The sequence below is a fragment of the Opisthocomus hoazin genome, chromosome 9 (genome assembly GCF_030867145.1).
Source record: "Opisthocomus hoazin isolate bOpiHoa1 chromosome 9, bOpiHoa1.hap1, whole genome shotgun sequence".
Classification (NCBI taxonomy): Eukaryota; Metazoa; Chordata; class Aves; order Opisthocomiformes; family Opisthocomidae; genus Opisthocomus; species Opisthocomus hoazin.
In genome coordinates this window covers 3,888,541-3,905,000 of record NC_134422.1, presented here as the reverse complement: position 1 = coordinate 3,905,000, position 16,460 = coordinate 3,888,541, and positions in this window count along the sequence as shown.

The following is a 16,460-nucleotide window of genomic DNA, read 5'->3' as shown; positions in this document are numbered from 1 at the left end:
ACAGGAATGGGCAATACAGGCAGCCCAGGGCCCAACTACCTCCATGGGTCTAACGCTTTGGTCCAACAAATCTTCTCCCAAAAACTCAGAGACACCAACAAGGAGGAAGACATTTGGAGACTTGAAAGTGCAACCTTCAAATGCAACTACGATGGTTGCAGTGGGTGCGTGAGCTCAGCAGCATCGTGCTAATGGGTCAGCTATAATTAATGGAAAAAGCAGCTCGGTTTGTGAAGATTAAGACCTAGCTTCTTGCGCAGATTTCAAAAAGAGAAATGAGTGGAAGAACCAGATAGAAAATATACAGCGCTGAAGGCACAGGGTGTGCATTGTAAGCTTGTCAGCTATATTGCATAGCAAACACTTCAGAAGTTTCACGAAACCTATAAAACTACCTACAGCAATGAGCTCAGGCTGGTTAGGGTCTATGCTGGCCTTAAGCAAGCCAATTCCTGCTAGAAAACATATGGCCCTGTTCGTAAACTTTAGTCATTTCAGTGCAATTTCGTGTTCATATGATCATAAGATTTCCATAGCAGATTTGGCTTCCTCCTAACCAGCACAGAGCAAATGCAGAAGAGCTTGGATCTGTCACCAGGCACTCAAAAACACATACCTAAACATGAGGAGCTGCTAAAAACACCAGTTCTAAGCCCAATAAATTGAACCCTGCAGAGGATAGAAAACCCATTTCACAAAGCATTTCAAGAGTTTAGACTGGATCAAAACCTGACCATTAAAAATTTTTAACAAAGACTTGTCTGGAAAAATGGGTTGGGTTGAGTAAAACACTTCATTTCAATTTGGTGGGGTTTACTATGCTTTGAAAAAAAAAATTAAAACACATCTTTTGTGGAAAATCACTTTAAAATAAAAATGTAAAAATTTTCTTTAAAAGCTTGTGATTTCTTCCACTGATTTTCTTGACAAGAGCATGTTGGTAAAGATACACAATTCCTTGAAAGAACACTTCTACTTTGATCAAAATGTATTTTCTGACAGAAAAAGCTTGTATTCATTTTTTCCTGACTGCTTCTGCTGACAGTTCCCACCGGTGGCTCAAGCACTAACATGGGGCACCCAGCAGAGATCAGGGCTCCCCAGGGATGTTGGGGAGCCCCGAGGGGCCCCAGAGCAGGAAAAGGGCTCTGCCAGCAGCCTCGTGCTGGAGGAAGAAGAAGATTAAGCAAAGGTTGATGACTATCGGTTAAGAAAACATAAAACTGACAATCCAACGATCCTTCAGGAAGGAAACAGCAAAAACGATGCCATTATAACTGCAAGGAAGAGCCTGAAGGCAACGTTTCAACCATAACAGTACAGCTCATAGAAATTAATAACACTTTCCCATTTACAAGCTTTTCCTTTGTTTTTGCAATAGAACCATTCCCAAGGTACAACTGGTTTCAGACGATAATTACCTTGACAGGTGCTGTACCAAATCCAGCATTTCTTCTCATTTTGCCCATGTTTGTAACAGGAAGCACTGGATTAATGTTACAAAACTGGTGGTGGCGGCACTTTTTTTCCTGCTGAGTGTGTTTGTTTTCTCACCTTCAATCCCAGGTCTCCCCAAGCTGTGAGCATTGCCTGGTTTCTTATTCCATACCTCTCGGCAAGGGTTTGCAAGCTTCATATATAAATTACAATTCCCCTTTATTAATCTAATTGATTGTTTGGTTCTAAATGCATATGCAAGATCTTTTGAAACCTTTTAGACCCCTGTGGTTCAATATCAATCTCAAAATATTAAAAGCATCTTGTGGAAAATTAGAAAGCAGATAAGACACTTTGGGACTGGAGATGCTGCAGAAACTGAAACTTTTAAAGCAGCATTGACACAATTATTGAATGCTGTCATTGCTCAAAAGGGCTTTGTATTTTATTAGTTCTTCTGTAATTGTTTGGTACTTTTACTCTATCTGTGCAATGTGGCTGCCAGGAATGCAACTTAAATGGGAAATAATGTTTAGAAGAAACCAAATGAAGCCCCACACCTTGGAGGTTTTGTTTCAGTCCTCTTTTTCATGCTCATTTACCAGGCCCAGATATTGTGCTATCTGAACCTCCTGGACCCATTTTTGTCATCCAAGAACAAAATATTCTGGAAGTACAAGCTCTCATTTCCAATTGACTAATAACCCTTTGGAAAACACAAACATACAAAAATGGGATACAGCTCTCTACAACATGGATATCTTTACTGATTTCTATTTGCTTACACAACTTTTCCCCTAGATTTGAAGCATTTTGGAGAAGGGGTATTTCTCATGGTGACTCTGTAGCTCTTCAGGATGCCACCCTTGCTGGGAAAGAGAAGACTGCACTCAGCAACGTACAGCATGCAGAGTCATGACTGCAGGTGGCATGATTGTTCCAGTTGAATTAATGTAACAAACACTGGTATTAGGATTCCTTGCAAAGATAGTAGAGATTTCCTCAAGAAAAGTAAGAGAAAAACATTCCACTGCTACTGCTCCTTTTCTTAGCTCTTATCAAAGCACACACTGGAAAGGAAATGACTTGAAAGGAATCAAAACAACCACACTGCTCATCCTCACAGAAGAAAGCAAGAATAAAACCCAATCAATATCACAGGAATTTGGTTCTACCAATAAAAGGTGGTTGTTTAATTCGAAAGACCTTCATAGTGTCTTACTGAAATATTTAGTGTTATGAAGTGTCATGAAGCAAAAGTTTAAATTAATGTGGAGCAGCATGAAGTACCAGGGCATTTTGAGATTAAGTGGGTAACTGTCGAATTCGCCTAATTTAGAATTTTCAGCCAGCTTTCAGAGGCAGATTTTAAATATCTAAAATATTTCAGTGGAGTTAGGAAACTTTTACAATATATAACAATATAAAATACAATATTGCAAGTGACTTATTAGGATATACAAACAAAATAACATTAGAAGAAGTATTTTTTTCTGAAATTGTTTGCTTAAGATTTGCACAGTGAGCTAAACGGTAAAAAAACCACAAACCTCACCATAAATACATTCATGTGAATCCCAAAAAAACCTCTCAAATTTCAATTACCAAAATCAAAATTACCAGACAGCATTTGTTAAAATTAACCCATACTTTAAATAGTTTCTTCTACAGGGGCCTTCCTGACTGTATCCATAACGAACTGAATTCAAAAGAGGACAATACTGGGCAGAGGACCCCTGTGAGTCCTCTTACTTTAGCCCTGGGATCAGGAAAGATTACTAGGGTGAGTATTATGGATACTAGCAGACACAGTAATAGGAGGATAAAGCAGGATGAAATAGAGAATTTAGGAAAACTGAAAAAGATATCTTCAGAAGAGTAAACAGTTCAGAGAATAAAGTAAATTGTGAGACCTGGTATCATTTGTTTGAACTTTTTCTTCACTACTTTCTCATTCTACTTCTTGTTTTAGAGAACTTAGTCATGCAACTCAATCTATCTTATCCTTTTTAACTCCCTCAGTGTGTAAATTGCTAACACTAAGCAAATCCTGCATCTCCAGGCACCTCAAAAATTTTCCATGAAACATATCATTCTTCATTCCTCTATGGAGCTCCTCCAGTAAAAAGTAAGACACATAAAGATATATAAGAACTAGGAATACTCACCAGCAGATGAGCAGGAAGACAGAACATGCAGGAATGAGCTGAAAATTAGTTACTTGAAGGCCACAGCTGCCTGTCTTTATCTAATTTAGAGTTAACCTTAGAAAAGGAAAAGGCTACCTGGCCCACCTTCCTAATTCAGCAAGGGAAAAGCAATCACAAAGGAAAATCATCAGCCTGCCATGACTGTAAAGAAAAATGAATGATTTTATATAGGGAAAATATAACAATATAAATATACTCATCAGACTGGAAAGATGTACAAAAGACAGACTGCAAAGCTTTGAGAAATCCAGCTTTTATTATTCTGATTTTACCACTGCTCTATTTCAGTTCAATACAGAGTTAACGGATAAAAAACATTTCACATGAACTTTTTTCACCAGTCACCATACTGCTCAGCCTACATTCAAATCCTTTCTTCCCCATACCTGAGGGTTATGAACTCTCCCTATTCCTCCAGCTAGTATTGCCTGTTTTTTATATAGCAGGACTGTTTATTCCTAAACTATCCTCCCACCACAGCCACTGACCACATCAGGCTGCAGCTTACTTAACTCCACCCCATGAATAGGCAACTGCCCCACCTAGTTGACTTTCTGAGCTGGCTCAGCCATCTGTTTCCCCATCACCATACTATACCTAATACATCTCACTTTTTCCCTTTGAGACCCCCACCACAGGAAAGCTCACCAGGATTCTGTTGTCTTCCAGTTCACAGCAGTGGCAAAGGCCATTGCTTCAGTGATGATTCATGAAGCAGCGAAGACAGCTCCCCTTCGTACCTCCTTGCAAAGATGTTGGTTACGACCACAAATGGATAATAAGATAAACTTTCCCAATAAATCCTGATTCAGTGTCACTGCAGCAAGCCACAGCATCATTCACCCGTAAATCAATAATGAAGATGTTAGATGGATGTAATTTGCTCACTAAAGAGTGCAAAGAAGCCAGGAGCTGCTTCTAAATAGGCTTTTTCTCCCCTACCACTTGATAACATGAGGTCTGGGCAAGGCTCACTGTTCTCCTGCCATCTTCTAGGATCAACAGGTTATCCTCAAATTTGTATATCCACCTTGTTCTCAATATCTCCAGTCAATTACAATCAGAAAAGACTCATATTTTTCCATTTGCTCCTAGATATCAACATTATGATCTAAGCAAAGGTCATAATGCTCCAGTATCCAAAATCCAGTTAATTGATTCCTTCTGGGTATCAAATCCTTCCAGCACTGCAGTTATTGCTGCATCAATCATATTGCTATTCATACCAAAGAATTAGAAGGATGTCCAAAACGCCGAAATCTCTTACTACTGCTGTCCTCATCTTCTCCTCCAGCCATTTCTAAGCACACCAATTTTCTTGATAACACATTTAAAATTCAGTTTCCCTCAAAGGATTTGATTGTGCCAATAAATCTGAGCCTGGCCTCTGACCAGATCCTCAAAATGGTCCAGCCTCCAAGTTACTCCAAAATTCCTGCCATGCTCTCATTCATTTTTATCCGTATCTTGAAAAAATACTATCTTTACCATCTGTTTTTTGATTACCATGTCCTAGAACCACTGATAACTCATGTCAACATTTTCTAAGTCACCCAGACCTCCTTTAGTGGAATATAACATGTCTACACTTCTAATCTCACTTCCAAGTCTATCAACTTTTATGTTATTCCCTGAGGGACTATTGACAAAGGTATGACACTCTCAATCACAAGGTCGTCTTTGGTTTTGTTTCTTTTTTTTCCCAGTAATTAACAAATATATTCCAATAATAAGGTCCTTCCAAGACAACGCCTCAGAGTCAGTTACCTGTCCAAGCAATGGCTGGAAGTTTGCTGCTCACAATACATACTCTCAAGCACAAGCACAATCGGGTCCTTCAGCATTATCTTAGACCTGAAAAACCTGACTTGAAATGAGACTATACATTCAAATCTAAACAGGGATCAATAGAGTCATTTGCTGATGAATTTCAATGGTCAAATATAATACCAATAAACTCTGAGTCTGAGAAATGGAGGCCCTTAAACGGATAGCTGCATCCTCAGCAACAGTTGGAGGACCCAGCCTCTCTCTCAGCTGTTCCTTGCATTAATTTTCTTCTACTTACATATATTTGTTCTCACTCTTTAGGTGATTCTATCTTAGTATCATATTATTATTAATTACTCTCCCTCTAGAAGAGAATTACTGGAACCCTGGCCCTTACAGAGGGGCCCTGATATAAGACAGGGAGACCTGGTTATACTGAGCAAACCTGTGACAATCATGATCTCTCACAACGAGCACTGAAAAATTTAAGAAAACAGCATCTGTTCCTGGGTGATTTTCAGCAGTTAAGGTTGAAAGGGGAGCTACTACAAGATACCCATAAGCCTCTTGTGGAGTCCAGTGGAAGGATTAGTTAAATGGTAAAATGTGGTGAAAATGGAAACTAAGTCACGGCAGCTGGCCAAAGCAAAAAATCTCTTGGCCTTAGAGGCAATGCTTTTAGGCTGAGGTCAGAGGCAGCCAATCCACAGTTAGAGTGGGCACCTATTTGTGTGGAAAGCCTGCTGATTCTATTCTGTCTTTTACATTCATACGTATTTCTTCTGCTGTTTGCAAAGACGATGAAAAGCTTTTCACTGCAAAAGATGCAGTTTCTGAAGAAAAAAACCCATAACCATGGAATTTTGAATTTGAAATGTTTTCCGATCACCTGGTATAAAGTATGCCACTGAACTTTCTTTAACTAATTAGAGAAGCTCTTCAAGCTAGGGATTGTGCTTTCCTCCCCTGAGCGCAGCAATAATGTCAATAAATAATAATAATTGCAGGGTGAGTTCAACTACAGCTTTTTTATTGCTGAGGAACTCAAACAACAAATAATGTCTGTACATCTATCAAAGCGAAAGCAACACAAGTTCAACGAACCATCCTAACTCTGTGCATTTATTTAAAAGAAAAATTGTATGTAAATGTATATGCAAATTAGGTGTGGCCCTCAAGCTCCTGGAAAGTTGCCAAAAAAGCCTTCAGTGTTGCAAAGTTGAGCATCCTATCTACCATATGGTAGTACCTATCAATCTCGGAAGGGAAAAGATACCAGCTCCTCATACAGATGGCACCCATCATGGTACCTGCAAAAAGTTTCAGGATGTAACAATGAAAGAGAGGCCTTTTGAATGTTATGAAAAGCACTGAGCTTTCTAATCACAGTTTAACCATTAATACTACAGCAATTTTATGTAAAAAGTAATACTAACTATAGGTAACACACCTAAAATTGTTCTAGGAGGATTTATTAACCAATAATAGACAAAAGAAATATGTACATAGACCTTTTTCATGAGTTGGTGGACTTTAACAGGAACTTGTAGCCCTGGGACAGAATAGTTACAACTACATTCACAAATTTGCTCAGATACCCAGTGGTTCCTGCTGATTGCTCCTTGCTTTGAATTAATGGTATCAAGATTCCAAGTAAATAAACTGCTTATCTTCTCTATAAAACTAAAGCAATTTCTGAAACATTCATAGGCTTCAGCATCGCTGTTTCACTGCGTATGGGCTCCCACTGCCCCATACTATTGTTGATGTACACGTACCCAGCAAGCATACAGGACATAGAAAAACACTGAGAACTAGCTTTGCTGCGGCAAGCACAAGGATGTTGCAAAATATCCCAACTCTTCTCAGTCGTTTTGGGGTTCTCACTTCTCTAAAACTGAGTTTGAAGAGATGGTTTTCGCTTTTGATGTTGAGCAGTCATGCCAAAGAACGTTCTCGTTCTCCCATGCATACCATTAGCACAGTGTACATCTGAAAAAATGTATTTATATATCTCAGAATGTGACGTGCTGTGTAATTAGGAGTTTAGATGAGAAATTATTGCGGAGAAACAGGACTTGGGAGTTCTATCATCTGTTCGGTGCACCGTTTGCACAGCTCTGCGAGGAAGTTGCACATACACTGCACGGCGCTTTCCCTATTTATAAAGCGCTGAGAACATCGCCACTCTGCTGCGAGGCCCACTCAGTCAAGCTGTGTGAATATTTCATAATGAATAACTCATTTGCAAGATTTTGACTCTTTGTCTGTTTACATATCGCTGTTTAATGGCAAAGTATTTGTGCCCGTGGTCTCTGCTTGAGCAAATCATGTGCTGGAGCGGATGGGAGTTTCCCTTGCTGCGGGCAGGGTATGGATCTTATGATTTGGCCCAGTGGGAGCTAAGAATGCCCAGAAAGATCAGGCTCTTGGGAAGGGAAAACAGTTAACATTGCGTTGACAATGTGCCTTAGTTTGATACATTGCCAAACAAGACGTATAGATTTTGTGTAGTGTTGCCTGTAATCAACCTACTGTGGTATAATTAAGGGACTGGTTTAGTTTAGGTATAAGAAATGAACTCTCTTTCTCAAATACAAAATTGGTCAAGGGGTTCGTTGTATTATTTTTTTTTATTCCGTCTTATTATCTTGCAAGTGAAGAGAACATTTATAATTTCTGTTCTTTCTGTTGAAATTGCGCAGTGCCTAAAGTTAAAAAATATCTGGCAAGCACACTTTGCATATTGCACTCCGCATGATTAGTACAGGTCCATTGGTAACATGAAATCAGTTCAAACAATGGATAAAAATAAATCATTACTAGGTACACTAGATTTGAGATGGAAAAGGCACTAATGGTTGTTAAATGAGGTATATTGCATAGAAGGATTATATTTTGAATGGTATTAAAATTGCTTTGGGAGTGAATATTCTGACTAATACTGTTATTTGTATACTTGAACTGTGGCGTGATGGGGTTGTATTCCTGAGGAGAGTTTATGAAAAGTACAAATAGATTATCAATGCCTTTTTTTTCTTTTACATTCTGAATAATAAGAGGATAAACTACACTTACAGTGTATGAACTAAGGCTTTATCTATTTTTCACTATGATTCAATCAAGTCAGAAATTTTTTCAAACAATTTTTAATGTAAAAACATGCTGTTCCATCAATGCCAGAGGATTTGATAAAAATTTATCGATCCCCATTTGAATTCTAACAGAACAACATCTGATCGATCTGGAATTTGGGGAGATAGGAAGGGAATCCGAGAGAAAGACTTTCTCATGCTACGAGCAAATATTTCAGAAAAATTTCCCCAAAACCAGCACGAGAATTTGTATTGCAAGAATGCGATAAAACAGAGCATTCCGGGGTCCAACTGCTGTTGCTGTCCTTTGCAGCTGGAGACAGATTGAGATCTGTCTCTTTTCAGAAGCCCCCTTGACCCTAGATGATCTCCAAGCAGAATTCCAAGTCATGATGTAAATATTTGGCAAAAGTTTACAGATGGTTAAAGCCTAGTTCCAGACTCTCAAGTACATGCTGGTTGGTATTGGCTTAAAGTCTTCATAGTAGCTACATGCCTATTTTAACTATGCTTTCTAGTAAGTCTTCATGGCTGATGTGTAGGGGATGCAACCCCAGTCTCTGGTGCTTGCCACCTGCCAGCGCTGTACCCATGTTTTCCGCTCTCCAGGGGCTCTGCCAAGAAACTTGAACACACACTTTTTGCTCCATCTTGAAAAAGATGCTGCAGGGGACATCTCATTTCTTATCCTACCTCCTCTTTCTGCTGCGTTGTTCAGTTGGGTCTTTATTCCCACTCTTACCTTTGCAGTTCAGAAATTATTTCTAAAACGTGATGCTTTTCTCCACTGTATTTCTTAGTTTTGGTACTGTGCCATTGATGAAGGCAAGCTGGCAGACTGTCAGATTGTTTTCAGTAAGTTATACCGCATTCAAAGTTAAAATGGGACCATTTATCCATGTTTGTATTTCTGGGATCATGGTTTGTAGAAACAATTCATTCCAGGAATGGAACTTTTGTTATCATTTTCAGAGGAACATTTGGCAGGATAGGCCCACTAAAAAAAAAAAAAAATCTTGAAAAAAAAGAGAAGAAACACTACAGTGCTTTCTCCATTCTCCCATCTCTGAGTTATCAATAACTAGAGCTAATTCTGCCCTCATACTCTGATAAACCAGATCTTGTCCTTTCAGGTCCACCTTCTCGTTCGTTACAGCCTCTTTCACACAAAGGTACGAGTGAAAGTGAAGATTGCCCAAAATTTTCATGTGATTTAAATCTTTTTAGACTAAAAATAATGTGTTCATGATATAGAATCAGCTAAGACTGAAATAATGTTTTATGGACTGACCCTGCATGAGGGCACCCGGCAGCTCTGAAAGGTGTCAGCTGGTGTATTAGGACTAGGAAAAGGTATATTGTATCTCAGATCACAGGCTGTAAAATAAATCAGAATTCTAAATAGCTTGCAAACAGGTTCCTTTTTATCTGCCTACAAGCTAAATGATGGTTATTTTGTTGTTCCCCATCCCGCTCCCCCAGAGTAGAGTGGATGAAGTTTTTATCTAATTAGTAGTACATTTCACACACACAAAAAAAAAATTATTGGAACTAATCTAATCACAAATTCAGATCTCATCTGATAAAATGGACCACAAGAAGTAGATTTTCTCAATATTTGTTTGAAATGCAATGTGTTTCAGAAATGACGTGTTTTATTTTGACACTTGCAAAGTGGAGCTTCTGTGTTTTTATTTTTTGTAGTGAAATTAAATTTAATTTAAAAGATATGGATTCAGAGAAAATTAAAATGTTAAATATGTCAAAACTAATCAAAACATTTCACCTTGGTCAACTGTATCAGGAGAATTCAGGTTTTAATAGCCTAAAATTACAAATAATTCTTACTAATATTTTTCCTTTTGTGTCAAAAAGTCCTCATCAATTCTTGTTTAAAATGACCCTTTTCAGGTTTCTGCTAATTTTTGTGTCCTTACCTGAAACAGAACAATTTAATTATTTGCCTAGCTCTATCACAGATTAAAGCTCATAAGTAAGTAAACTGCAGTAAGTCCACAGACTGTCTCCCTTTCCTCTTTCACCCACATTTCACAAATACACCGGGATAATCATTTGTATTAAACCTGATACAGATTTTGTTTCTGTTAGACTAGAAAATTTTATTCTCACTTCAAAGTTTTCAGACTTTCAATGGTAGAGTTATCTGCTGTCCTGAAAAGATTCAGTACAAAATTCAAGGTCTGTTAACTTTCCCTTGGTGCAATATTTCCACCATAAAAATTGCCAATTTTTACTTGCACAGAAGAATCTGCCACGTAATTTTTAACATTGGTAGTAAAAGGATCAGAATTTTGTAGTGTTTTTATGTCATAGTTTCTCATCTGTTATATCTCCCTGCAATTCAATGTGATTGACTCAATTTGAAAACTTGCTTTCAGTAATATGAAGTACCCTGTAATTTTTTGCATAAATAACTGTGGACCTAGGATAATTTCTAATATATCCCACTGACAACCTTCCTGGTTGGCACAGGGTTCATTAATTGCTGGTGTGCTACACTGTGGTTTGTGATTTTTAGCCAATTTTAAATGCATTAAACCCAACTTTCCACGTATTTTGTGGCTCCACACCTTAGCATTAACTTCTTGTAGGAAACCCTGTCAAAGGATGTCTGAAAATGGAAGTATAAGATGTCTGTTCCATTGCCTTGTCTACCCTGGCAGAAATAATGATGATAAAGGATTCCAGCATATTTGTCAGACATGAGGACTTTCCCCCCCTCAAAATAAATTTGCTTTCTCTAATTAGGCAGTATGTCTTCCACTGTACCTTTCGCTTGATTCCTTAAAATATTGTCTAAGACATTCTCCACAGTTTATGCCAGATGTGTTATTTACCCACATGTCCCTAGACCATTTTTAAATAATGCCTTTATACTAGATTTTGCCAGTCTTCAAGGATCTGCAACTTCTAATAAAGAGTCTTCGATATACCTTCTTACTTCGTTTGGCTCTCTTGGATATATTTGGTCTGATTCTGATGTCCTATCAGTTTTTTAAAAGCCTCTAATATTTTACTAGTCAATTTGAGTGATATCTGCATGCTTCCTAATTCCTTATTTTCAAGCTCTTAAATCTGGTGTTGGATTTATTCAGATGAAGGAGACAGATGTACAGATTTTGTCTGTGAAAATTTTACTTTCTTTTGTTTCTCCACTTTATTATGTCTGAGAATGTTTTGAGTGTTTAATAATGCAAGAGTTAGTCATCTGTAAAATACATTTAAGATATTTTGTAGAATATTTTTAGTTGAAATTTAATTTTGTGTGCCTACATCATATTTATGGTACTACAGTGATGCCCACTAACCTTGCTAGAATTAAAATTCTGCCAGCATTTCTATCCGAAGCCAGAGCTGCAGTTGTAACTAAGCTGTGAAAATCAGCCCCAGGCTAAAATAAGGCATTGAAAGTTTTCTCCAAAGACTGTTTTTTTGGGATTTTTTTTTAATGGTTTGCATTAACAAGAATGAGAGAGTTTTTTGGTATATGCTTAATTTGAAAAAAATAATAATAAAAAAAAGACTTCATAAAGAATTTATGCAGACCATTAGTCCATAATATGGACCAGACTTTGTATGTACGTGTATCTTTTTAAACGATTAACTGCAATGTGAATTTATTAGAAACAAGAAATTGGCAGAAGCATTTTTTTTTCAAAGAACAGTTTAATGAGGATGGATTTTTAAAAAAAAAAAAAAATCAAGTCAGCCGTCGTTAGACTGAAAAGCTGTTCCCAAGTCAGTGAAATTCTTGCAAAAAATCAGAAGCACCCCACAAGGTCCCGTAAAAGGATCTCTGTTTCTACATGGTCATGTATTTGTCTCCATCTGGTAAGAGCTCAAGTTCTGTACCCATATTGTGCAAAGTGCTGAGGCCATCTCAGCTTTGATCAAGCCATCAACAGCCTCAAAACACCGGAGCCAGGAACAAACTCATCTCACGGATGGGGTTAAAAACGATGCACAGGTGACAGAGCCTTTAGCAGCTGCATCTTCAGGTGCTATGATGTAGAGTGCCAAATCTCTACAGGCTGCATCCCATGGTGGGGACACCAGAACCCAGGGTTGTACAGAAGTAGTGCATCCAAATTTCAATGTGTAGTCCAAAGGACAATGCCATTCAGCTGACCCCACAACTGTCTTAACGCTTCAGATGCTGATTGACTGGGACAAGACTCATTACAGCTCACAAAACACAGTCATCATAGCTCAGCAAGTGCTATTTTTATTCAGCTGTTTATGGGTCCTCTCCATTCCTCTCCTGAGCCATGGGTCAGCCTTCCCCCACAGACTTCTAATTTCAGCATTTTTATAATACAATTACGTTACAGAGGGACAAAAAGTGAAACAGAAACAAAACAGTTTATGATTAACAAGTCTAAGAAGAAATAAACTCTTAACCCATAAGAGATTTGTATTCCCAGAGATTTCCTCCCTGTTGCTATTGTCCTTGAAGTTTTGGTTCATCTGCCTGCCCCATGGTGCAGGGCCAGATAAGAAAGTCAGGGAGAGAAAGAAATCCTCTGCTTTATATACATATAGAGAGAGTAGATATATAAACACATACAGTTCATTTATACGTATATACATACAACCTGGTGTCACTCTCCCCCAGAGTCCGTATTCATAAACCAAGAATTAAGAGGGGAAAGCTGCAAATTTCCCACACACTCAACGTTTCAGGACGTTCACACAGTAGAGAGGTCTATGATTCTGTGAGCTGCTTCTGCTTTGTGAAATGCCTGCCAAGTGGTGGAGCAGCCACGTGAATAACTCCAAAACAAGAAGATTGTAAGGATCAGAATTCGCATTCATAAGCATTGTTATTACTTTGTCAATACTTGATAAATACAGGTATGATCTGCACAAATTCAACAGCTAAAAATGTATTTCTGACCTGTCGCATACATTGATTTTCATCCCACCAAAACCAGCCTTTTCACCTCCAGAAACTTATGGCAAGCAGAAGAGGCATAGACCTGAGTGCAAATCACCTTGCAGTGTGAACAATCTCTCAATAAAATCAGTACACATTTTCTAAATAGATTTTTTTTAAACCACTCCAGAAAATTAAATCCGTGTGTTCATTCTTCTGTCTTCATGTGCCTGTCCTGTCTTCACTGGTGCCATGGGCTGCGAACAACAAACTGCAGCTGACAGACACCGAAGTCTTGATGAGAGCTTCACAGCAGGCAATGATATGCTCTGACCCAAAGTGCAGTCATGAAGGAGATTTAGCAAATCAGACCTCAGGAAAAACATCACCCCCTGGCCCCTTATCTGCAGGGTCCCAAAGGTTCAGGCAGCTCCTGAGAAAGGGCAATACCTGAGCTCAAAGCTCCAGCCTCAATGTCTCCTTGCAAGAATCTGACTCCTGGGACTGGCCCCCTAAAACCTTCTTACTGAGCTTTCCTACATCAAATAAAGCATGTTTATTAGGTGAGGGAGCTTGTTTAACAATCAGGTTACATTCCCTCACGGTCACCTGGGAAACATAGGTTGCAGCCCTTGATATAATAAAGCATTATCAGGGTTTTGAACACATTTGAACACATGGGATGTTTTGCCCCATGCTGTGTTTTATACAGAAAGACCTGTGCAGTTTACATCTGGATCTAAATTGCCCTTAGGTTTTTGGAATATTTATAACTGCTGTTTTAATGCATACCTAATATGCAGCATTATCACGATCTGCTTGGGCAACATCGAGATTTGCTTCCTAGCTGTCTGAAGTCTATAGATTTACGAATGAGGGCACTTAATACTAGCATAAGGAGAAGAACCAGATATACAGACTTAAGCACAGAAGTGAAGGTATTGAAAACTGAAGGCGATGCCGTGGTGCTTCCTTCATTCAAACCTGAACATCACAGATTAGATAAAAACAGATTTATAATTAACAACGAACCAAGGCTTAGCATTATTAATCAAGCTCATACTTCAAGGAAAATTTCTCAAAATCATCTAAAAAAGCTCAAGTTCCAGTAAACTTTGGTGATTTGAAAATGTTACCTTCAAAATACTAAGTGCATTCTTCAAAACACAGACAAGACACAGCTATCACTTGATGTGTGAACTTGGCCAAACACCTCTTCATGCCACAAGCTGCTTATTTTGAAGTACAGGTTATAATAAAGAATGACAGACAGACAGCTTGCTTACATTCATTATATGTGTAAATTCAGTTCAAAACACTGAAAGGAAAATTTTTGGTTTTATTCTTCCACCTGGATAACTAGAGATTGTAATTATAAGCACATTTAGACTTCTTACATATTTGTAAAATGTACTGAATTGTATCATTTTTTTGCCACCTGCTCTAAGATCAGCTACAACATGTTTCCACTTTAAGAAGAAACCTATCACAAAATGTCATAGCATTTTCAGATAAATTTCTAAGTAACGAAGTCCATGTTCTTTAAAAAGTGAACCAAGAGGGTCTGCGGAGGTCCCAGGTATCCACCAAGTTACCCACCTAAATAATACAAATTTGCACATTGGAAAGTCTAAAGTCTGTTGTTGCTAAAGTCTGTTGTTGCTGCAACACTGGGATGTGTTGTTAATAGGTATGACAAAGCAGTAACAGCATACCAGCGTTTTTTGTATTTCCACTTCAAACAGCAAATCCGACTGAATTTACCTAATACTTCAATAATCCAATTATAACACTTTACTAGCAGAAATCATCAGCACATAAGCCTCAGAGTGTGTTAAATTAGGACTGTGTCGAACTGCTCACCCAAGCTGCATTTCAAACTCTGGTGAACGAGTTCCTCCGAGATCATCAGGTTCATCTTATGCCATCCCGTTGGCTAGAAGAAGCGAGCGTAAAAAAACCACCTCAAATGCAGGGCTACCAGGCTAATGAGAAATCCACACTAACCAAGGCAGTAATGGCAGGTTCAGGACACTGACCAACATGATAAAGCTCACAGTTTTCAAATCAAACTAGAATACAAACAATTTCTCAGTTTGTGACTTGGCAGAAATGGTACTTTTTGGTGTCAACCTCAGAAACTCTTGATTTATTGATTAAAGGCCATTTATACTAAATACTGTGTGTTCTACACACAAAATAGCCAATATTTTTCAATACTGGAGGATTTAGTGCCCACAAGCGGAATTTCATTTATCTTTTCACAGTCATATCACTTCTCTTTACTCCCTTACACCATAAATCTGCACTCCGTGACTGCGGTTCTTGCATATCAATCTAACGCCTTTTTTTCCCCGCATGTAGTATTTATTTAATGGATCAAGGGAACTATCCTTCAAACAAAATGGGATATTCTATTCACAGTTAGAACATTAATATGTCAGTAAAGTTACTTTCCTTCAAAGCAAGAGAAAATAAATCTTGAAGGCTTAGATTCATACAGGCCTGTTAATGAGCAATGATGGTGTGATCTTTCAAAAATTACGTGACCTAGTCAATTCCTAAAATTTAAGCAACAGTTTCAGTCCATATTTTAGCAATTACAGCAGAAATACTTTATAAGATTATGACAACAAATAGTTTTCTGGGTGTTGGGTGTTCATGAAATGTACCTTGTTACTTGAGGAAGGCTTAGAAATGTGTGGTGTACTACGACAAGAGAAAGCCTTGTGTCAAAGTTAGTTCCTGGTCCTAAAAAGGAAAAGTAAATGACAGATTAAATATTACCCACCAAGTAAATATTATTTTACTTCCCCAAACTGGTGCCTCTATTCAGATCTGAGTTTCCTCAAAGCATCAGAAATGTAAGCCAATAATGGAGCTGGGTCCACATCTAATTTTTTCAGATAAATATATGCTTAAATATCAACAGCAATTAATAGAGTGTTTTGAAAGATAGATTATTACTGTAAATTTTACTGACATTTTATGTGCAGTATGTTTTTCTTTATTAATTAAATACCATGAATTCTTTTCTAAGATGCATAACAT